The sequence below is a fragment of the Microcaecilia unicolor genome, chromosome 1, assembly GCF_901765095.1.
Source record: "Microcaecilia unicolor chromosome 1, aMicUni1.1, whole genome shotgun sequence".
Lineage (NCBI taxonomy): Eukaryota > Metazoa > Chordata > Amphibia > Gymnophiona > Siphonopidae > Microcaecilia > Microcaecilia unicolor.
The window spans coordinates 638,805,618-638,829,310 of NC_044031.1; the positions used below are offsets into that span (position 1 = coordinate 638,805,618).

General features: G+C 44.8%; 1 long non-coding RNA gene across 1 annotated transcript; it reads left to right on the plus strand.

Moving 5' to 3' along the window:
- Positions 1-2,374: 2,374 nt before the first annotated feature.
- Positions 2,375-22,817, plus strand: LOC115460515. Its single transcript, XR_003940513.1, has 3 exons — positions 2,375-2,488; positions 14,606-14,678; positions 22,218-22,817. It is a non-coding gene; the product is annotated as an uncharacterized LOC115460515 (long non-coding RNA).
- The last annotated feature ends 876 nt before the right edge of the window (positions 22,818-23,693 follow it).

Here is a 23,693-nt window from a genome sequence, read left to right on the forward strand (position 1 = left end):
CTTTGAGGGCTGGTTTACAATTTCCTAGCTAGGATTACAATACAGAATACAAAATACATACCCGGCGAATGTTCCTCAGTCAGTTGGGTGTCAGGAATAGGTACAGGATTCAGGATCCCACCGCTGCCACCAAGAATTGTTGCAGGAATTGAGATAGGAATTTGTGATACTTCAGGAGTCAGACAGCACACACCAGAATGAGAGAGTAATCTTCTTTATTTGCCAGCAAACAAAGCAGGACATCAGTTCTAGCTCTCTTCTCCTCTGTCTCAGCTCTCTGGATATTATGGCTTCTGTCTCAGCTGCTTCTCTTCTGCTGTCTCTCCTGTTGTCTTCCAGCTTTCTTCCAGCTCTCCTTCTGACGTAAACTGCTTCTGCTCCTACTTAAATACTGTTCTATCCCCCTCCTAGCCTTGCCCCCCTTACTCTCCAATTGGTTAAGGAATAGATTGGCTACCTGGCCTCAACCAATCATTACTTTTGAAATATCAGTTACATAGGTTTGGTATTCCTCAAACTGACCTGTGACCTGGGGCCCCTTACACCAGACATTTGGTCTCCAGAACTCTTACATTTCTCATTATGATTGATTTCTCAGCTATAGCTTAAACTGGATTCCCTTAGAGACTAAGAGGCCCCATCTAACATTGGTTATTCTCATATTCCTAATCAGCTTCATACTACCTGCTAGCTGAACTCTGGCATTCATTAAAGAGGTCAAAAGCCAATCTTACTTAATAGCATACGGCTATGGTCTGTTATTTCTTTCAGGACCATTTCTACAGTTACCTATAATTAATCAAGACTTTTCCTGACCTTCTTCACCTATCAGCTTATACATTGAACCAGCCAGAACTATGGCTAAGTCAAACCATATGTTGATCTCCTCAACTGCAGTCTTAAACAGCAGACAAAGAATAATACAGAATTTAAAAAGGTATCCTACATAGAAATTACAGAATAAAACATATTCTAAATACACAGAATCAGTATTCCTTATAAGCAAGAACTTCTAAATCTAACTCATTATATCTAGAATTATTTAGACTCTAACTAAACAGCATTTCAGCCTAATCCTAAACAAACTGCCTGCTTACAAAACTATTCAGTATGCCTAATAATATACAGCTTTCATCATTCACAAGGGTGAAAGAAATTCCTGTCTCTGACCTTTCTAACCCAGCCCGGCAAACGCTAGACACAATAATCTGAACCATCTGGCATACCTTCACTTCACTTACAGAGTAAAGAGTTGAAATTTGAAATAAGAATTCAATTCAAATACCAAGCTTTTAACAGAATTAACCCTTCATATGATTTCTCAGAATTATTCTTTGCCCATGGCTGCCTCAAATTTACATAGACACCATATGAAAAATGCTAGTACCAATAAAGATGTCAAGCCTGTGGGGCAGCACTTTACAAAACCAGAACACTGTACCAGTGATTTCATAGTAAGAATCCTGAAAGGGAACTTTAAAACAATACAGGAACGTAAGACCTTTGAAGTCAGAATGATTAAATATTTTGACACCCACCAGACAGGACTTAACAAAGATCTGGGTTTTCTAGCCCATTATAAACCATAGAATTGGACTGCTTTGTCACCCTCCTGTCTCCATGCATATCTCCCTGTCTCTCACCTATCCACCCCCATTCTGTTAGACTGTCACTGAAATGCTTTGATGTTTCACTTATATATACTGCCATCTACCAACATTTGCTTATTTCCGATCCGACAAAGAAATGTATTAAATTATGTCCAATAAAAAGGTATCATATTATTTTCTTTTCCATGTTTTATTTTGTTTTATTTGTATTGATTACCACAAACCTCAGGAAGGTTCTGGTGCTAGAAGGTCTGAGTTCCTGAGCAGGTGCAGGAAATAAGAGTTCAGCAAAAGGGCAACCTAGGATCTCTGGGTCTGTATAATGTTGGAACAAAATGCTGTAGAAATTTGCAGGCAGCCTGCTCCCAAAAGCAAAACAGCTGCCAGCCAAAAAAACAAAAAACAAAAACAAAACCCACAGGTCACACAGGCACAAACTGAAATGGTGAATAGCAGTGATAAATCCATACAGCTAATCTGTTGGATTTCTCCCATTGTTACAGTAGATTAATACTGTTCAGGTATTTAAACATCTATATCCCTGTATTTGTGAAACGTATCTGGGTATATCTCACCTCAGGCAAATTCAGGAACATTACTCAACAGAACTGCCTTTGCTAATGTACTGGCTAAGACTTGTGATTACAGCATAAGGATTTCCTCTCCCAGTGCAAGGAGTTGACAGGAAATTACCACTTCCAGGCAAAACAGGCATAACTGTAATTTTGCTCCTCCTCCTTCTTCATTTTGTTTTGGGATCATCAAACCTTCTTTCCCCTGTACTGCAACAAGCAGCAGAAAGTGAAAGGGATCAAGAGTGACAGTATTTGGAGCCCAGACAACTGAGATACTGATATTCTCCAGAGCAGAGACTGCAGGTACTACACCCAGGGAGAGTAATTTCTAATGAAAAGGGTCACAAGCTCTTTCCTGAGAGACCCTGAACTCTGTTAAACTTTGGGGCTGGCTGAGCGAGAATCACATGTGTGTTTTGCTCAGAATTCCGACTGGGTCCTAGAGTGGTTAAACTGTGGACTTAAAGAAGTCTGTTTTTTCTTTTCTTTTATACAAATGCTCCCGTGCATTCATTTCCAAAAGCACTGCGCTACTGTCCAAAAGAAACTTTTAGATACTCGGAGGTAAATGAGAACTTGCCACTGTGTCTCTATTTATAGCAAATGCAGCTTGCTCATAAGATACTAATGTCCTTAAAAGCATACATCACAAGTATCTGGCAGAAACCCAAGTAGTAGCAACATTCCATGCTACCAATCCTGGGGCAAGCAGTGGTTTCCCCCAGTATTTATATCCACTCTAGTAAATCTCTTTAAAAGAAGCTCCTTCTCTGACAGGAAGAACAAGATTAGTACAGTGTGATAAACTTCTTTCAAAATCACATCACTGATCACGAAAGGGACAATACTGTCATAAAAACAGTGAGTTCAGTTTAAGATCATGTGCTAGAATTTCTCTTGGCTGTTGCTGTAGAACATGCCAAAATCGAGTAAGTTGCAGGGTTTTTGCTTACCATGTGCTAAACTGGGGAACTCATTTTCCCTGGACTTATGACAGAAGCACTGTTACCTCCCCCCCCCCCCCCCCCCAAAGAAAGTGGTTCAGGAAGATGCAATGATGATTTGTCTGGGTTTCTTTATTGTATTACTAGCAGTTGAGCCCGTAAAAACGGGCTAGTAAAGGAAGGGGGGTTGAAAGGCCCCCCCCCCCCCCGGAGAGGTTGCTGCCGCCGCCCCTCCACCCGGGACGGGTACCTGGCTTCACTATTCAAACCGCCGGAACACAGCACACAGCTCATCTGAGCTGCCGTCGGCCTTCCTTCTTCTCTGCGTGTGTTCCGCCCTCGTGTGACGTAGCGTCGGCGAGGGCGGGACACAGGCAGGTAAGGAAGGCCAACAGCAGCTCAGATGAGCTGTGTGCTGCGTTCCGGCGGTTTGAATAGTGAAGCCAGGTACCCGGGCTGGGTGGAGGGTGGGTGGCGGCAGCAACCGGGTGGGTGGGTGGGGGGGGGCGGTGGTGGCAACCCTGGGGGGGGGAGCAGTGGCGACGGCGGTTCCCTCACTTGCAGGTGCGCAGGTTCCCTCTCTGTCACACCCCCGTCATCACGTATTGATGCGGGGCGGGACAGAGAGGGTCTCTACTGCGCATTTGCGAGTGAGTATGCCTCTTGCCATTATATGTTTGATTGGGTGTGGGTATCATTGGACATTGCTTCCTGTCAATGGGAAATGTCCCAGCCGTATAAAGGGTATTTGTAGTACTATATGCTGCTGTCATGGTGTTTCCTTTTCTCAGTGTGGCATTCTTTGTTTTCTTGTATTTCAACAGGTTCTGTCCACTTATTGCACATTATCCTAATCACCTTGACTGCCCTACAATTCCCAACGAAAGTTCTGTCCACTTAGGGGAAAATTCTATAAATGGCGCCACCCCCCCCCCCCCCCCCCCCCACACACACACACATTTACCGCTAGTCTATAAACCTTGCCTAAAGTTAGGTACGGTTTATAGAATAAGCATAGTGCCTGTCCCTGCAAGTAAAATTTAGGCTCGACCACCTATACCAGCAAAATGCCTGGTGTAAATACCTGCATCTAACAGAACAGTCTGCATAATTTTTAGGAATGCCCATACCCCTCCAAAGCCACACTTCCTTTTGTGATGCACACATTAGAATGCACTTTCAGGGATCATTTGTCTAGTTTACTTTACAGAATATGCTTAGAAAGTTGTGCTTGATAGTGAAAGTGTGAATAAGCATGTAGATAAAGATGAGCTGGTTGATGTGGAGGGTCATAATCGAACGCAAACGCCTATCTCCATGGGCGTTTATCTCCGAGAACGGGTCCGTGAAGGGGCGGGCCGAACCGTATTTTCGAAAAAATGGACGTTTTTGAGGTGGGCGTTTGTTTTTTTTTTAGCAATAATGGAAACTAAAAACGTCCAGCTCAAAAACGTCCTAATCCGAGCCATTTAGTCGTGGGAGGGGCCAGGATTGGTAGTACACTGGCCCCCCTGACATGCCAGGACACCAAGTGGGCACCCTAGGTCAGTGCGGTGGACTTCAAAAAAAGCTCCCACTTGCACAGCTCCCTTACCACTGGTGCTGAGCTCCCAACCCCCCTCCCCCAAAACCCACTACCCACAAATGTACAACACTACCATAGCTCTTAGGGGTGAAGGGGGCACCTACATGTGGGTACAGTGGGTTTTGGAGGCCTTCCATTTACCAGCACAAGTGTTACAGGTGGGGTGGGGGATGGGCCTGGGTCCACCTGGCTGAAGTGCACTGCGGTACCCACTAAAAGTGCTCCAGGGACCTGCATACACGCAGGCCTCTAGGACTTGTTGCTGCTGTATAACATTGGCACACCAGTTGACACCTGAAGACTAATCTCTCCGAAAACGTCCTTTATTGGAATAACCGCGTTTACTCACAGTTAACTGCAGATCAGAGGTTGTGCCCCACTGGCAACGAGTCTCCCTGGAACTGAGATTAGCAGTAGGTCAGAGCTGGCAGAATGCTGTACAATGCCCTCTTTCAGCCACATTCAAGGTAAGAACTAAGTTGTCTAACGTGGCTAACACAGGAAGGGAACTAAAACTGTCTTACAAAAATGGCCACTACCGCATGGACTACAACAGGAAACACAACAGGGCACACTCTGACCCAGTAGGCAGGGGGGAAAAGCACCATGGGAGAAGAGCCTACCAACTACCAACATCGTGAGACTAACACAAGCTAATGAAATCACGGAGCCAATACCCTACACCCACCACAATGCAATGCTGATGTGACCCTGTACTGCACCCGAGAGCCACATCTGACCCAGGGAAAGGCTGTGACAGGATCGAACACATTCTGCTGTCATGGAGGTGGGTACGGCATTTGAGGCTGGCATACAGGCTGGAAAAAAAGTTTTTAAAGTGGGTTTTTTTTTGGTGGGAGGGGGTTAGTGACCACTGGGGGAGTCCGGGGAGGTCATCCCCGATTCCCTCCAGTGGTCATCTGGGCAGTTGTGGCACTTTTTTGGGGCTTGTTCGTGAGAAAAAAGGGTCCAAAAAAAGTGACCCAAAATCGCGGTCAAAATGCCTTTTTTTTCGATTATCAGCTAAAGACGCCCATCTCTCCTCAGCTGATAACCACGCCCCAGTCCTGCCTCCACCACGCCTCCAACACGCCCTCATCAATTTTATTCGTTTCCGCAACGGAGTGCAGTTGGAAACGCCCAAAATCGGCTTTCGATTATACTGATTTGGGCGCCTTTGCGAGAAAAACGCCCATCTCCCCGATTTGGGTCGAAATATAGGCGTTTTTCTTTTTCAATTATAAGCTGGATAGTGTATCTAGAGTTCAGAAAGTTTTTGACAAGTTCTTGTGATAAGGACCCTGCCTACCAACCATATCTAATATAATAAAACGCACCGTGAACGTTCTGAAGACAACGTTCTGAAGTCACTCAAAACACTCCCTGTAGGGTTCGTGGATTCGTGGTGTGAAGCCAGCCAGCCGTCTCTGCCCCGCCCTTGCGTCAAACGTCATGACGTCGAGGGCGGAAAAAAAACCCAAAGAATTCCGGCAGCGCAGCGTCAGGGAAGGAGGTGGCGCTCCCGACGTCTCTAGCCTTCCCTTCGCTGTGTTCCGCCTTCTTCTGACGTCAATGACGTCAGAAGAAGGCGGAACACAGCGAAGGGAAGGCTAGAGACGTCGGGAGCACCGCCTCCTTCCCTGACGCTGCGCTGCGGGACCGCCACGGAGGTAAATTTAAAAAGAAGAAGAAAAAAAAAAGGGATGTTGGGGGGAGAGAAGAGAGTGGGCAGTAAAGTTGAACAATGGGAGCGGGAGGGCAGGGAGAGAAACGACAGCATGGATGCGAAGGGGGGGCATGGATGCGAAGGGGGGGGGAGAAGAGGGCGGGCCAGGCTGGGACATGGGAGAGGGAGGAGCATGGATGCGAGGGGGGGTCATGGAAGGGAGAGAAGGGACTTGCTGGAAAGGGATGAATGGAGGGGGCAGGTGACAGAGGAGCATGGATGGGCATGGATTGGGAGGGCAGAGGCTCAGGGAGGAGAGGGAAATTGCTGGAAAGGGATGAATGGAGGGGGCAGAGGGGACAGACAGGAGCATGGATTGGGAAGGCAGGGCTCAGGAGAGAAGGGAAATTGCTGGATAGGGATGAATGGAGGGGGACAGATGGGCATGGATGGATATGGATTGCAGGGCAGGGCTCAGGGAGAGAGGGGAATTGATGGATAGGGATGAATGGAGGGGGCAGGTGACAGAGGAGCATGGATGGGCATGGATTGGGAGGGCAGGCTCAGGGAGAAGGGAATTGCTGGATAGGGATGAATAGAGGGGACAGATGGGCATGGATGGATATGGATTGCAGGGCAGGGCTCAGGAGAGAGGGGAATTGCTGGATAGGATGAATGGATGGGGCAGGTGACAGAGGAGCAGGGATGGGCATAGGATTGGGAGGGCAGGGCTCAGGGAGAGAGGGGAATTGCTGGAAAAGGATGAATGGAGGGGGGCAGGGGACAGATGGGCATAGATTGGCAGGGCAGGGCTCACACTCTCTCTCTCATATACAATGTCTTTCTGACTCTCACTCTCACACACTCTGTCTCACACTGTATCACATTCACTCTCTATGTGCCACACAGTCACTCACACACTCGCTTGGTCTCATACACTCACTCTCACAGAGAATCTGTGTCTCACACACACTCTCCTCTCCACACTGTGTCTCACATACACACTTGCACACACTCTCTCACAAAACACACTCACACCCAGACTCACTCTCTCTCTCTCATACACACACACTCACACTTTCACTCTGACTCTCAAATAGTCACTCTCACATACACTCTCCCAAACATACACACTCCGAGGAAAACCTTGCTAGCGCCCGTTTCATTTGTGTCAGAAACGGCCTTTTTTACTAGTAGGTTGATAATGTGGGCTGAGCACTCAACAGTAGTTCTACTAGCTACAGACAATCTAGGCTGAAAATCTAAACAGTAGTTCTACTAGCTACAGACAAATAAGATGCAAATTATCCTTGTAAGTTCACTTCCAAGTGCTCAAATTTCAGGAAAAAGTTCCACACTCTCCAAATGGGTCTGTCATAATCTTCCCTGATGGGCTACTTCCACCCAAACCGGCCTCTGTCGTTCAACTTGACTTAACCTAGGGTAGACTGTACACAAGTAGTCAACTTGTAAGAGGATCCACTTGGGTTTCCCCTTTTCTTGTAAGATGGTATATACCCTATCACAGGCCTCCTCCCTTTTCAGAAGGACCTTGGTTCTTCAAGCAATCTGTTTCTCTTTGGATATCACTCTGCCACTCTCTCAGAACAAATAATCCACATTGGTATGCTCCACTGTAAAGCTGTAGATCTGAAGTATAAGATTACAGTACTACCTCTTCAATCTTATACTGTGGTTCTTAACCATTTAAGTAGAGTATGGTTAGTTATTAATTTGAAATGTCTATCAAAGAGATAGTACCTGAGAGTATCTACTTTCTGTCTCATTAATTTTTCTGCTAAGATACATTACTGGATGATCATCCTCTCCAGTCCCCTGACTTAATATGGCCCCCAGTTCCACTTCTGATGCATTTGTCTGGAGGATGAATTCCTGATCAAAGTCTACATCTTTCAAGAATGGGTCTTCATATAAAGCCCGTTTCAATTGTTCAAATGTGTGATTGGCCATTCTGTTCCATCTCAGGTTACTGGGTTGGGATCCTCACAACAGAGTTGTTAGGTCTGCTGCTAATTCGGCAAATTTGGGAATGAACTTGCAGTAGTATCCCACTAATCCCAAGAAAGCCCTCAGCTGCTTTTTATTTTGGGGGACTCCTACCTTTTGTATAGCCTTTACTTAGATGGCATGGTTCTTACCCCACCCCCTACCACCTATTTGGTGGTCCAAGTATTGGCTCCCTGTGTACTAAAACCGTAAGACCTGCTCTCCGTAATGCCTCACAGACTACCTTTAAGTGGATTACATGTTCCTCCCAGGTGCTGGAATAAATAACATCATCCAGATATGCTCTAACACAGTTTAGATGGGGCTTCAATATTTGGTTCATGATTCTTTAGAATGTAGCTGGGGCTCCATGTAATCCAAAAGGCAGAACCTTAAACTGATATAATCCTTGATGGATTATAAAGGACGTTTTTTTCCCTAGGATTCTTTTCCAATGGAATTTGCCAGTAACCCTTTGTGAAGTCAATGGTAGACAAATAATTTGCTCCCCCTAACTGTTCCACCAGGTCATCTACTCAGGGCATCAGGTAACTATCAAACTGGACACCTCCATTTACCCCTCGAAAATCCACCCAGAAATGTGTACTTCCATCTGGCTTCGGAACCAGAACAATGGGCCTGGCCCATTCGCTGTTAGATTTCTTCAATAATCCTAAACCTTTGTACCCTGTGAGAGTAAACAATTGGTTGACTTTTACCTTGTTCTACACCACTCTGGATTTTGTAGACCTCAATCATATCTCTCCTCAACCATCTCTTTTACAAGCTGAAGAGTCCCAACCTCTTTAGCCTTTCCTCATATGACAGGAGTTCCATCCCCTTTATAATTTTGGTCGCTGCTCGAGGTCAGCATTCTACATAAATACTCAGCACTGCTAAATATGCATATTGCGAGTTGAATAAAAAAAAATTCAAACTGATGATTACCATGGCTGAATATTGACTTGAAGATCTTTATAGTTCCTCTGAAGATCATGCGATCTTCTTGTAACTGAAAGTTAAGAGGAAGTAGATTGAATAAACATGGTGCAATGGCTAAGAAAATTGACTTCCGTGTCTCTGCACAAGCTTTATATCATGAGCTGAAGGGGTACATAAAAAATCCTCCTGAGAGTTCATCTGTTGTCTTTTAAGGGAGAGGCTCCATCAGTCAGCATTAGAGATATTTAGGGTCAATCTCATGCTGAGCTTTGTAAGTCAATCAGGTAGTTGCTCTCTCCCTTTCCTGGATTGACCCTGCTACTAGTACAGTGTCACTTGAACCTCGCATGTCATCCTTCAAATTTTCTCTGGGTGGATGAGTTCAGACTTAAGAAGAATATAGGATGCTGGAGAAGAACAATCCATCAGGACTACTGGTTCTGGGATAAACAGTGGGAATAACTGGCTGGTGCAATAGAAAACTTGAATGGAGGGATGTGTCAGCCTTGATGCTGTCTACCTGTAGGGAGTCACCTACCACTATGTCTTCAGAAGACTGTTCTGTGTATACTGCATTGTTTCTTCACTGACCTCATGAAGTGAAGGCAGTTAAGTTTATTAAAACTTGATATATCACTTAGCTTTGATAAATCTCAGCAGTTTACAATAAAATATTTAAGGAAGTATAAGGTGTATGTGATGAATATGTAACTTTGGATTCAGTGAGGAAGAGAGGATTTCTGTCTGTGTGAGAGAGAAGGTGACTGGTATATTGATTGTTCTTCAAAGAGAGAAAGTAAGTTAATAGAGGTGGTTTTAAAAAGGAAGTAGGAGAAACTCTGTTTCTATACTGGTTATGTTACTCAGAAATGTATGTGATTAGGTTTGGCACTAATTAAAATAGTTTAAAAAGGGGAGTAGAGTTTTGTGATGAAATAGCTGTGCTGTATCAAAAGTTAAAAGAGTAAGATGCCCGATTCTGGTTTGGGGGAGGGAATACTGGTTTTGTTTCTTTCAAACAAAATCAGTCTTTTTAAAAGAAGAGCTGAAGCATTTGATCTGAGAGGTAGTGCTGATTGTGTGCTTGTGATTGAAAGAGATAAAAATTGGTTTTAAGTTGTTGTAAAAGAAGTAACATTACCAGATAATACAGGTATAACTCTGCTATGAGTGAGTCACTGTACTAGAGAGAGTGAGGTGACAAAAACAGAATATATCTTATAAAAAAAAACTTGTTGGGAAAAAAAATTAAAAGAATAGTTGAAGTAAGTTTTAATGTATGGAAAGTGAGACTGAGTCTCTGTACTAATGGTGACATTCCATGCTACCTGTGTATGATTAAATGATTAGACGGGAATAGAATCTTCACATTGATTTGATGACAGTGCTGTTTTAATCCATATATATCTTAAACTTATTTATTATGTTACACTAGTAAAAAAGGCCCGTTTGTGACACAAATGAAACGGGCGCTAGCAAGGTTTTCCTCGGAGTGTGTATGTGAGAGTGACTGTGTGTGAGAGAGAAAGTGAATGTGCGAGTGTGTGTGTGTGTGAGAGAGAGAGAGAGAGAGAGAGAGAGAGAGAGTCTGGGTGCAAGTGTGTCTGTGAGAGAGAGAGAGTGTGTGAGAATGAGCGTGTATGCAAGTGCGTATGTGAGACACAGTGTGAGAGAGAGAGTGTGTGTTTCACACAGATACAGTGTGTGCGAGAGAGAAAGAGAGTGTGTGTGAGAGACACAAACTCTGTGAGACTGAGTGTATGAGACCAAGAGAGTGTGTGAGTGACTGTGTGACACATAGAGAGTGAATGTGATACAGTGTGAGACAGAGTGTGTGAGAGACAGTGTGTGAGAGTGAGAGAGTGTGTGAGTGACAGAGATACCTCCCCCCCTCTCTGATGTCAGGCCCCCCCTCCCTCTCTCTGGTGTCTGAGCATTACTGTGCAGGACGCTGAGCTCTGGCTCTATTTAATAGAATGCACCTCCAACATTCTGAAGCCGAGAAACCTCGTGTGGGTGGTCTCTTCTGCTTGTGACGAACCCGGAAGTATGTGATGTCAATTCAGGAGATGGATACAGACAGCAGGAATGCCTCAGCCATGCAGTCAGCTTCAGAATGTTGGAGGTGCGTTTTATTATATAGGATGTGCCTGTTTCTTACCACTATCCTCGAAACTCACATTCTCACGTCACATTCACACATAGCTCACAATACTCTCGATATAATAAACATCTATAGCACATTATCATTTGATCCACCGCTTAGCTTTTACATTCACATTCTAATATAGAACAGCAGATCCACAACTATATCAATTCCTTGTTTCAAACTACTTCAATTCGATGAGTCCAGGTCAATTTCAAGCATCCTTGTTGGGCACAGATTGTAGTGCTTACTAGCTTTTGTGCTGATCTGTCAGTTCAATTCATTAACCTCAAAGTTCAAATGTCTTTGTTAAGCCCAGATAGCTGGGCTGGAAGGCAATTTGAGACTGTGTTCCATGCGGAACCCCGCAGCGTGAGAAAGGCTAAGAGTGGCACAATCCACAAACATTCACTCCTTGTTGAAAAACCTTTTAAAGCCAGCTGATATTCTATATCTTCTTCAGTTTCTCTATATGAGACTGCATTTCAATATGCGAGACCGCATTTCAATATGCGAGACCACATTTCAGAAGTTTCCTTCATCAGGAGGAACCAAAGCCCAATATCTGTATTATATATATATATAAAAACATACAAATGCAGGCACAAGTAATGTATGTTTCAATCATTCTATTATACTTTAATTATTCATTATAAAATAGGCTGCTTACCATCGGGACTTCAATCCAAGTCAGGGTTTGTCACCCCCGCTCCAAAGAATGCTATATACAAGAGCACAATGAACTAGGGTTTAAATATCCATTGGCTCCTCCCCTATAGTGATGTAATCACTTTACAGCCACTCTACCTCAAGATTGAGGCCATTGGGGGCCACCGTAGCCCATTCAAAAATATATCGCTGTTCAATATTATGAAGCTGAGCACTTATATCTCCCCGGCGAGTAGATCCTGTTAACTGTGTCAACACTACACATTTCAAATCTTCGATCTTGTGCTTTTTTTCTGTCCAATGATTAACCAGCGGGGTATCTAACTTTTGAATTCTAATATTGCTAATGTGCTCAGCCAAGTAGTTTTTAAGCTTCCTCTTCGTGTGCCCTATATAATACAGCAAACAAGGGCATATAATACAGTAAATGACCCTTTCACTTTCAAATGTTGTGTGGGTGAATAAATGAAACCGTCTATTAGAGCCTGGTATATTAATCCAGCTGGTAGTAATCGCGTGCTTACAGTAGACGCATCTACCGCAGGGCCCATGCATGCCCTCTTTTTTATCTCTGCCTGGCTTCTTTAATAGCTCACCCACATTAGAGTTTCGCTGATAGGCTATTTTGGGGCGCTCCCTGAACTCTGGATGCACTGATAGCACATGCCAATATTTGTGGACTAACTGTCCAACCTTAGACGCTCTGTGGGAAAATGGAATTACACATGCTACAGGTCTGACCATAGATTTCTGCTTAGGAACAAACAACGATGGTCTGTGCAAATACCGCGCCCTCTTATATGCCTTTTTTAAACGCTCATAGGATATCCTCTTTGGCGAAACCTATGCATCATATCCTCAGCTTGGATTTTGAAGTCCTTGAGGGACGAACACAATCTTCTTAGCCTCAAAAACTGACCGACAGGAACCCCTCTCCTTAATCCTATATGATGATGACTAGTATAATGTAAGAGGGTATTCCTGTCGGTTGGCTTTCGATATATAGAAGTAGAAAATCCACCATCTTCCCTACTGAAAATTCTTATATCCAAAAATTCCATATCTGATTTTGAAATACGATAATTAAATTTGATGCACGGGTCCTCCACATTGAGGGAATCAATGAACGTGTGCAATTCATATTCAGAATCCTGCCAGAACATTACTACGTCGTCTATATACCTCTTCCATAGTACTACTTTACTGTACATGGGAGAGGCATATACGTGATTAATTTCAAACATTGTCATGTACAGGCATGCGAGCGATGGGGCAACAGTCGCCCCCATCGCTACGCCCTGCTTCTGCACATAGAATTTATTCTGAAATTCAAAGTAATTTTCACAAATGACGCAAGTTAACAATTGTCTCAAAACTGGTATTTTGGACTTAGGTATAGATGACTTATCCAGATAAGCACAAGCAACGTTGATGACTTTTTCCTGGGGTAAACTAGTATATAGGGATACTACATCTAAGCCCACCATATAGAAATTATCATCATTTGTATATTTACCTATGTTTATATTTTCTAGCATAGTAATAAAATCTAAGGAATCCCGAACGTATGACCATGCCTGACTTACAAACAGTCTAAGTATGTAATCAATCATTTGTGACAGGGGCTCCAATATGGAATCCCTTGTAGATACAATAGGACGACCAGGGGGGGTCCACAGTGGACTTATGGATCTTTGGGACAAAATATATATATGGGGTCTTAGGATTTAAAGGACACAACAATTTTTGTTCTTTTTTTGAAAGTATACCATCAATTACTGCTCTATCCACATATTAGATAAGCAGCATAAAATGTATTGTACTGTTTTGGGATCTTGCCAGGTATTTGTAACCTGGATTGGTCACTGTGGGAAACAGGATTCTGGGCTTGATGGACCTTCGGTCTGTCCCAGTATGGCAATACTTATGTTTTTATAACTAAATTTTGTTACATGGATGGGCGCTTGGCGTAGTCTATATACCACAGGGAAATTTAAGCCTATTCTATAACATTTAGGCATACTTTAGAGAATACGTCTAGGCATTTTTTTCCATGCAGATTTTTCAAGTGCCATATAAAGAATCTAGTCTTTAGCCCTGATTTTTTTCGGCACAGAATTTTGGGCACCATTTACTGAATCCAGCCCATAGTAAGATGACGGCAGATAAAGACCCGCACAGTCCATCCAGTCTGTCCAACCAGAGCTATTGGTTAGTACAGGGGACTAGGGATTTGGAGATTCCAATAGAATAACCATTAAATTCCAAAGTAAGCTTAAATGTAGGCCACTCACTCTTTCTCCATGGTCATTTTATTGGATTGTAATCCTGTAATATTTACTAAAAATGGAAAAAAATGACAAAATATGTCCATATTTCATTTGCTGTTAGTACTGTAAGATGCCAGTATACAAGTACTTGATACACAACTGTCTCTTTGCTACTTTTGGATTTCTTGTAGGTTGTGAACAATGAATCCAACAGACACAGAAGCTCTGCAGAAATTCTTCAAAGGGGAACCAAAGGCTCTGGGGGTGAGTTTGTTCTGCTTTATTCATGTTCTATGACATTCATAGGAATATTGCAACATAGTAAATGATGGCAAATAAAGGCAGAGCATCTAAAACTAAAGGAATGGTCAAGAGTGCCTATGGAGAGACCTGGACCTGCTCATCATTTAATTGTATTTATATTGTCACCAGGGAGAGCGCTCCCGGTACAATCAAGAAACAAATATCCACCAGCAGCTTCAATTTTAAGGCTTTTATTCCATGCAGGCTTCTAGTATACCTGATACATGGTTCCAACAGCAGCATTCACCTTTAATCTTAAGCACATGTAAGCCACCTGAAAGTGTGTGGCAAATAGTCCCCTTTAAGCAGTAGGCTACCAGCACCTACCAGGATTTAATACAGGCTCACAGTCAGCTTCAGTCTGGGCTCTTTATCCAGTGCACAATAAACAGTAGTTCAATTCCCAAGACAAACAGTTCATTCAGTTCATCATCCCAGTTAAATCACAAAGCAGCCTTTACCTTCAGGAGGTTTCAATACTTTATGGACTTCCTCACACCCAAGGGACTTCAGCCTACTTCAGTACTTTAGGGACCTCTCTTGCCCAAGGATTTTCAGCCTGCAATTACTTCTCTCCTCCTGAACTGAACTCCTGAGACTCTTTCCCACCTGCCTAATCAATCCCTGGCTTCTGCTCTCACAACCAATCATTTTCCTTCCACTAGCTTCCTTCACACCCATACCAGCTGAGTTAAGCATTAGACTAATGAGGAGCTCCTGCACACAGGGTTTCCTAACGCTCTTTCCCCCTAGTGGCAGCCAATCTACACATCCTGCCAGCTTACACCCATGTCTTCCCTGATTGCAGCTAGGAGTCCAGTCTGGGTTCTTCATCTCACCCCCTGGCTCCTTGCCTGCAATGCCTTCTGGGACTTGTATTTCAAACTGAAACTGCCATAACCCAACTATCCTGGATGTGACTATCACAATATATTTATTTAAAATATTTATAGTCTGCCCATCCACAGTTATGGCAAGGAACAAAATAACATTAATATGGATTTAGCTCATGTAATTACATAGTAATTTGCATTACATAACAAACATAACAAAAAGCAATTATAAAAACTACCACGGAAAAACATTATAAATATGAAAGACAAATATTCCACATAAACATTTAACACAATGTTTTCATCATAAATAAAGCCAAAATTGATTACACAAAAATAACTAAGAAAAAAACCTAGAAATAAAAACATTATTTCCCTTGCTTGCCAAATTTAAAATAATGTTCTAACTGCCGCAACTCTAAAGGTAGAATCGGGGAAAAAGAACAGTAAAAAGTTACAATGAGTTTGTAAATGGGCTAAATCAGACTACAGGTTCCAGGGAAATGAGCCCCCACAATATGGTCCAATGCATTTCTATGGGCAAAGAAATTCCAGTTTCTGTAGCACAGAAACATATAGTGAAAACAGGACAGTTTAAATCGGGTGTCTGGCTACGCCTCTGCTGTTGTTCAGTGGCGTAGCCAAGGGTGGGTCGGGTGGGCCCAGGCCCACCCAGTAGCAGCACATCTATGATGTGACTGACAGGGATTCCCCAAGCCCTAGCAGCCGAAAACTCCCAACAACTGTCTCTCCTGCATACCTTGTAAATTGTCCTATTTCTATGGTTTTTCTGTTGGTGAGCCCTCAGGTTCCCTAAGGCCCCGCAAGGCCCCAGAGGACAGCCGAGCACCCCGAATCTTCACCCGCGGCGACCGCCGTTCACCGAGGGTTGAGCCCTCAGCTGCAGGCGGCCAGCAGGACTGCTGGAACCGCGGGGTGACGGCTGACCTGGCTGGTAGTCAGAACGCAGTCTTTAAGGGAGGACTAGCAAAGGCGGCTAGTACTCCGAGAGGGAACAGTCGCTGGAGAAAGCTGACAAGAGCGGCCAGCACGTGGCACAGTCTATGGAAGAGCGCTAGCCGGACGACTAGCGAGAGTCACAGTCTCTTAATGAAGGCTAGCAGGACGGCTAGCAAGAACCACTGTCTCTGAGGGAGGGCTAGCAGGATGGCTAGCTGAAGAGAAACACAGTCTCTGGAGTTGGCTAGCAAGGACGGCTAGCTGAAGAAGACACAGTCTCTGAAGGGGGCTAGCAGGACGGCTAGCTGAAGAGGAACACTGTCTCTGGAGTTGGCTAGCAAGGACGGCTAGCTGAAGAAGACACAGTCTCTGAAGGGGGCTAGCAGGACGGCTAGCTGAAGAGGAACACTGTCTCTGGAGTTGGCTAGCACGGACGGCTAGCTGAAGAAGACACAGTCTCTGAAGGGGGCTAGCAGGACGGCTAGCTGAAGAGGAACACTGTCTCTGGAGTTGGCTAGCAAGGACGGCTAGCTGAAGAAGACACAGTCTCTGAAGGGGGCTAGCAGGACGGCTAGCTGAAGAGGAACACTGTCTCTGGAGTTGGCTAGCAAGGACGGCTAGCTGAAGAAGACACAGTCTCTGAAGGGGGCTAGCAGGACGGCTAGCTGAAGAGGAACACTGTCTCTGGAGTTGGCTAGCAAGGACGGCTAGCTGAAGACACAGTCTCTGAAGGGGGCTAGCAGGACGGCTAGCTGAAGAGGAACACAGTCTCTGGAGTTGGCTACACTCCGAGATCCCCTGAGTCGGCTTCTGACGAACGAAACGGAAGCACTGGACCCCTTCCGTTTCGTGGTTTAAATCCCCCGCCCGTCCTTCCCCTTCCAACAGCTGTAGCCAATCCCCTTGGCCCAGGCAGGCAGAGGAGGCCTGGATTGGTCCACTTGCCCGGCGGGCGGAGTCTCCTAGTCGATGCGCCAATCCGGCGCGAGTGGGCGGTGCTGCTTCGCTGGTCCTGCTCCTACGAGGAGGACGACGACGCCGGCGCCGCCATCTTGGTTGGCGTATCGCCTTCTCCGAGGCCGGCGCTTGCTCCCGCGGATTGCCGGCCTCGGAGCAGCCCACGGCAGCGCCGGCCCTGTCGGCGGCTCCTCCTCGCCGTCCCGGACCCCGCGGCTGCCACTGGTCCCCGCCCCCTACTGCGGGCCGCCAGTTAAGAGCCCGGGACGGGACATAAATAGCAGATCATCGCCTGCAGTGAGCAGCGACTGATACATACTGTTCACACCGGCCCCACAGCCTTTTCTCTGATGTATTCTCGCCTATGCGGAAACAGGAAGTTGCATCAGAGGGAAGGGTGTGGGGCCAACATGAGCAGTGTGTATTAGTTGCTGCTCACTACCAGTGAAAATCTGCTATTTAAAAGGTATGCTGGGGAGGGCAGGGGGGCAGGGTGAGAGACCATATGGCATGCAGATGAGAGAGAGGAAGAGACCAAATCACTTGCGGAGTACTTCTGCCCACCCATCTTGGGCCCAGGCCCACCCAAAATCGGGTGTCTGGCTACGCCTCTGCTATTGTTCATTAGGGAAAGGGAATGGGACTTGATATATCACCTTTCTGTGATTTTTGCAACTACATTCAAAGTGGTTTACATAATATACTGTATACAGGTACTTATTTGTACCTGGGGCAGTGGAGGGTTAGATGACTTGCCCAGAGTCACAAGGAGCTGCAGTGGGAATTGAACCCAGTTCTACAGGATCACAGTCTGCTGCACTAACCACTCTGTATTGTATAGAACAGTGTAGAAAAATTAGAACAAAATACAGAGTTTTTATAACTGCTGTTTCTACCAGCTACAATAATTTTTAAAGCTGTTTTAGTGACATTCAATTTTTATTTCATTATATTTATATCTAGATATGGGAAGCTTTCAAATAAATTAAAAAGCTGTCAAGTAAAAAAAAAAAAAAAACAACCAACAACAGATGGACCATGCACAGGCAGTCCGTTATTCTAATAATCTTTTGCTATTGTTTTCAGTAGCGTTTGCTATTGTTTTAGGTGAACTAAAACAGCAGCAAGCTCTTCCTACTAATGGCAAGTCCCGCCTACTGGCTTCAGCCCATATAATGGACTGGATAGGTTTACATCTCATGCCTGGAGTGCACTGCAAGGTTGCCAATTGGGCGGTTTTCCCACCCAATTGGGCGGTTTTCCGCAACCCGTGGCGGGAAATTTTTGCCCGCCGCGGGTCGCGGTTTTTTGGGCTGGTTTTGGGTTTTTTTGGGTGGTTTTTGTGCGGTTTTTCGGGCCGGTTTGGGTGGGGCTAGTGACGTTTTAGGCGGGGCTAGTGACGTTTTGGGCGGGGCCGGTGACGGAGGAGGTGGGGCCGATGACGGAAGAGGTGGGGGGGGGGTCGATGACGGTGGGGGCGGAGTCGATGATGGGGGGGGCGGGGTTGATGACGGCGGGGGTGGGGGTGTGAACTTTTTGGGTGGGTTTTGGGGCCGAGTACCTGGCAACACTGGTGTACTGTTTCAATTGTTTCCTGACTCTTTAGAGCTACTGAGGCTTCATTAATCACTCTGAGTCTTTCCACCATGTCTAACACACAGTTTGTATGAATGCATTGATCTTTCTCTAGCTTAGTCTGATACAGCTTTCTGATTAAGTAAAGCTTATTACTTAAATTTTGTCTCTTATTCACTTTCTGTAGTTCCAGCCACATATGCCTGGCAGTCTCACATTTGCAGATATGAATGATTTGGATCATCTCTAATACTGAGAGCTATAACACTTTGAGCCTTGGGGTCTCTTTCCAGCCAAACTTGATTAACAGGATCAGACCTAGGTTCCTTTACACATGTCTTGTCCTATCAGCAGCTTTTTCACTCTGAATTTCCATATCTGATAATTCTGGTGTATGAACTAGACTGGATCAATGTGTCCTCCTTTTCTGGAGCCATATGGTAACCCTAACTGTGGGGTACTTTGAACTGTTCTGAAACACTGCCAATGGCTGCCATGCTTTGTGCACTGTCTGTACTCACTGCACTGTTTTGCGGACCTTTACTTTAAAACACCTTCCTGCTGAAATCTTTTAGCTGCTTCAGCTCTGGGCCCGTACCTTGTTAGCAGAGTTGCTTTTTCAGTGTTACTGACAAGACAGAGAGTTGATTTCAGGAACAATAAACTGCTATTGAGCGGGAAAGAGCGGAGTATAAATGCTACAAATAAATAAATTAATGCAGAACAGGTGAACATAAGCACATGGAGATTTCAGAGCACATGTTTTTCTTCGGGGTGCTTGCTCTCTCTAACTCACTCTCACTCTAAACAGGGAGGAGGCACTTCCTATATCTTCATGCTTGCTTGCTATCCAGAGATAGTACACCCTGAGAACTGTAACTAGCATTACACTGACACACACAGTAATGCCACACTGGGAAAAGACCAAGGGTCCATCAAGCCCAGCATCCTGTCCACGACAGCGGCCAATCCAGGCCAAGGGCACCTGGCAAGCGTCTCAAACGTACAAACATTCTATACATGTTATTCCCGGAATTGTGGATTTTTCCCAAGTCCATTTAGTAGCGGTTTATGGACTTGTCCTTTAGGAAACCATCTAACCCCTTTTTAAACTCTGCCAAGCTAACCGCCTTCACCACGTTCTCCGGCAACGAATTCCAGAGTTTAATTACGCGTTGGGTGAAGAAACATTTTCTCCAATTTGTTCTAAATTTACTACACTGTAGTTTCATCGCATGCCCCCTAGTCCTAGTATTTTTGGAAAGCGTGAACAGACGCTTCACATCCACCTGTTCCACTCCACTCATTATTTTATATACCTCTATCATGTCTCCCCTCAGCCGTCTCTTCTCCAAGCTGAAAAGCCTTAGCCTCTTTAGTCTTTCTTCATAGGGAAGTCGTCCCATTCCCGCTATCATTTTAGTCGCCCTTCGCTGCACCTTTTCCAATTCCACTATATCTTTCTTGAGATGCAGCGACCAGAATTGAACACAATATTCAAGGTGCGGTCGCACCATGGAGCGATATAACGGCATTATAACATCCTCACACCTGTTTTCCATACCTTTCCTAATAATACCCAACATTCTATTCACTTTCCAAGCCGCAGCAGCACACTGAGCAGAAGGTTTCAGTGTATTATCAATGACGACACCCAGATCCCTTTCTTGGTCCGTAACTCCTAACGTGGAACCTTGCATGATGTAGCTATAATTCGGGTTCTTTTTTCCCACATGCATCACCTTGCATTTGCTTACATTAAACGTCATCTGCCATTTAACCGCCCAGTCTCCCAGTCTCGTAAGGTCCTTCTGTAATTGTTCACAATCCTGTCGCGAGTTAATGACTTTGAATAACTTTGTGTCATCAGCAAATTTAATTACCTCGCTAGTTACTCCCATCTCTAAATCATTTATAAATATATTAAAAAGCAGTGGTCCTAGCACAGACCCCTGAGGAACCCCACTAACTAACCTTCTCCATTGTGAATACTGTCCATTTGACCCCACTCTCTGTTTCCTATCCTTCAACCAGTTTTTAATCCACAATAGGACTTTTCTTCCTATCCCATGACCCTCCAATTTCCTCTGTAGCCTTTCATAAGGTACCTTGTCAAACGCCTTTTGAAAATCTAGATACACAGTATCAACTGGCTCCCCTTTATCCACATGTTTGTTTACTCCTTCAAAGAATTGAAGTAATTGGTCAGGCAAGGTTTCCCCCCACAAAAGCCGTGCTGACTCGGTCTCAGTAATCCATGTCCTTGGATGTGCTCTGTAATTTTGTTTTTAATAATAGCCTCTACCATTTTCCCCGGCACCGACGCCAGACTCACCGGTCTATAATTTCCCGGATCTCCCCTGGAACCTTTTTTAAAAATAGGCATTACATTGGCCACCCTCCAATCTTCCGGTACCACGCTCGATTTTAAGGATAAATTGCATATCACTAGCAGTAGCTCCGCGAGCTCATTTTTCAGTTCTATCAGTACTCTAGGATGAATACCATCCGGTCCAGATTTGCTACTCTTCAGTTTGCTGAACTGCCCCATTACGTCCTCCAGGTTTACTGTGAAGTCAGTAAGTTTCTCCGACTCATCCGCTTGAAATATCATTTCCGACACCGGTATCCCACCCAAATATTCCTCGGTGAAGACCGAATCAAAAAATTCATTCAATCTCTCCGCTACGTCTTTGTCTTCCTTGATCGCCCCTTTTACCCCTCGGTCATCCAGCGGCCCAACTGATTCTTTTGCCGGCTTCCTGCTTTTAATATACCGAAAAAAAATTTTACTATGCTTTTTGGCCTCTAATGCTATCTTTTTTTCGTAATCCCTCTTGGCCTTCTTTATCTGCGCCTTGCATTTGCTTTGACACTGTTGTTGGTAACACAAATTGCATTAAGAATGCATGTCTAACAGCTACCCATTCATTCTAGCCCCAATTCCAGCATTGGGATCGAGCCCTTGGGCTATGTTACTGATAAAATACCACTTTAATGAATAGTGCACCCCAAAGCCGAACCCCCTCTCCCCCATTAATACAACCCTGCTCACAGATCTGTCTTCAGTTATTCATGCTGTTTTCATGCTTTAAATATCTCAAGATGGTTCTGTCTCATTTTCTAGGGTCTTTTGTCAATTATTCATACTATGTTTAATTTTTGTGTGTTACAGGTTCCCACAGAAAGATACAGTGGACAGCAGCAATATCCAATCCAGCAGATAATTTGAAGCAAAAAAAAAAAGAACATTTACCTGTGCCAGAATAGCTGAGTCATCCCAGTGTTGTGTTAGTCAAAATCTCCATGAATCTCAGCTAGACAAACGCATGGATCATATTCACCCTGGGTCCTAAAGAAACACATCTTTCTTCTGTCTGAAGAGCTTGAATGCTACAGATTTGTATTAGACTGCCATGGCTTGCGAATGTCTTAATTGACCCTGAAGATCTTTAGGTTAGGGTCTATAATTTCTGATCCAATAGGTTGGGAATGGTATATGGTTACTTCCTTCCCACTCCTCCTACTGAATGCTTCCTGTGTCCATTTCCTGACTGAAGATGTACCTGAGGTTCCAGTTGGTTACCTAGTCTAGAAGCTGGGTATCTTAGGGAGCAAGGCAGGTCGCCATTTCATACAATAGGCTCAGAGATTACCCTGCATTTCCCATCTTCGTGAGATCTCAAGAACACATAGGTGGCCATTCTATAAATTAATGCCTCATTTTAGGAAGTGGTGGAGATGAAAACGGTAACGGAATTCAAACATGCGTGGGATAGGCATAAAGGAATCCTGTGCAGAAGGAATGGATCCACAGAAGCTTAGCTGTAATTGGGTGGCGGGGTGAGGAGGGGTTGGTGGTTGAGAGGCTAGGATAGGGGAGGGCAGACTTATACGGGGTCTGTGCCGGAGCCGGTGATGGGAGGCGGGACTGGTGGTTGGGAGGCGGGAAATACTGCTGGACAGACTTATACGGTCTGTGCCCTGAAAAAGACAGGTACAAATCAAGGTAAGGTATACACATATGAGTTTATCGTGGGCAGACTAGATGGACCGTGCAGGTCTTTTTCTGCCGTCATCTACTATGTTACTATGTAAAGGGATGGGCTTAGCACCAATTCTATAACGGTATAATGGCATGCCTCAGCCGTTAGAGAATACTAGCGCAAAGCAGTGGCATAGCCAGACAGTCACTATAGGGAAGGCCCAGGATCAAAGTGAGTGGGCCAAAAATTCCATCTCTGTCTCTCTCACCAACTAAAACAAAACCTTAATTTAATTTCAGCTCCCCTAACAGCGTTCTACCCCTAATCTCTGCCAGCTGAAAATCTTCCCGCCAAATGAACTTATATCTCGGGCAGCTGTCAGCACTATCCCTGAGCTGCAGCTGCTGGCCTCTGTGTATATTCAGTTTTGCACATGTGTGAAAGCTGAGAATGCGCACGTTTGGCGGGGGAGGAGGGGGGAAGGCTGCTGCTGGCAGTAGCAGCTTGAAGACAATGCTGGGGGCCACCCAAGATGTAAGTTTGTTCAGCAGGGAGGAGATCTTTGGCTGGCAGAGCTTGGGGATCCCCACCAGTCACACTAAAGAAGAAATTTTGGGTGGGCCTGAATCCAAACTGAATGGGTCCCAGACCACTCAGGCCCACCT